Here is a 1,557-nt window from a genome sequence, read left to right on the forward strand (position 1 = left end):
CCTCGTCTAGATTGTCGCATGAATTAAAGGCGGAAGATGTTTGGTTCTAAAAGGTGATCGGATAGTGTTGGAAACCATCTGCTTTGCCTGTACAAGGCCCAAAAAAGCATTTCAGCTGCATAAGTATTCCACTGTGTAGAAGTCGTTCTATGAGGCTTGGTCCTCTGCTCTTTTTCATTTTTTTACGCACGATATTTAAGCTCTCTTACACTCATTCTCGATACTTCCCTCTCGCGAAGCAGGAATGAAGATGGAATAATTGTATTCTAGCACATTTGATCCTTTAGTTGAAATATTTTGATGAGTCAGTTTACAGTATACAGCACTATGTACAATGTCTTACATTATCAAATGACAGAAAGATGAGAGCTTTAGCATCGTCGATTGTTTAGCACTGACTGTTGTAGTCGTTGCTTTTCAAAAGAAAGCACTATTTCACTCCCATCCTTCAAATACATCTAGCAGATGGACCTTAGACGTAGCTTCTGTTCTATTCCCATCAACTGGATGCCTGGTTTCGCAATCCACCACATATCCACTATCGCACCCACTCGCCACATAAACACACAATTATGAGGTAAGGAAAGCATAGTCATGTGAGTGCGGAGTGGCTCACAGCATAAGAGCGTGAGATAGGTAGTGGATGCAACCTTCAATGATGAGCAACATTATATGCGTTTACTTGGCGAAAGCTGCAAGACATGCTTGTAGTTCAGTCAGCCACTCGGATCTTAGGACTTAATAAAATTCACCTTTATTTACGCGTACTTACCGTATAGCATTGGTGAAAGGAGTAAAAACGTAGGTTCATTTGATAGTTGATTAGGATTTGTAACTGCACGAAATGCAATGTGATATTGGAGGTGGTGCATGGTCTTCCAGCCTTCCACTAGTTGATTTTCGCTTTCCAGTTGGTGTGACTCTTTGACCCATTCCAAACACTCCTGCAAGCTATGCTTTGTGTGCTACCTCACAGTTGATTTTGCAGTTACTGTACCTAACACACCAATCAAGATGCGTATAAGGGTGTTATGCTGAACACGACACTTCCACAATTGATGATAACTGATTCATCCCTGCCATCCATTGCAACCATATATGAGAGGACTCACAATACTGATATCATTTGTGTAATTGCTAATGTTCCACACCAATGCAGTGGAAGTCTTTGCTAAAATGGCAAAGGTGGTCCCAAGTAAATGTGTATTTACTAACTGCAGACATTATTATTTAAATGGGCATTGTATACGTGCAACATATGCTTAAGAGCTTTTAAAGCCTCTTTCACTTTGTTTGATTTGCTCCAGGGCGTTCAAGTCTGCGTTAAAGAATTGGGCTTATCTCATATTCTACTGCGTTCAAAGGTAATTGAGTACCTTACAGTACTGCAAGAAATTCAACAGGAAAATATCAACGTTTTTATGGGGTGCTGCGTGACACCGGACTCCTTCAGTCTTGTTTATGAATACTGCCATCGGGGATACCTTCAGGTGAAAACACACGACTTCTTCAATTTATTTTGCAAAAATGACCAATTAAATCGTCGATTTCATTCGC

The sequence above is a fragment of the Echinococcus granulosus genome (genome assembly GCF_000524195.1).
Source record: "Echinococcus granulosus chromosome Unknown EG_S00077, whole genome shotgun sequence".
In the NCBI taxonomy this organism is placed as follows: domain Eukaryota; kingdom Metazoa; phylum Platyhelminthes; class Cestoda; order Cyclophyllidea; family Taeniidae; genus Echinococcus; species Echinococcus granulosus.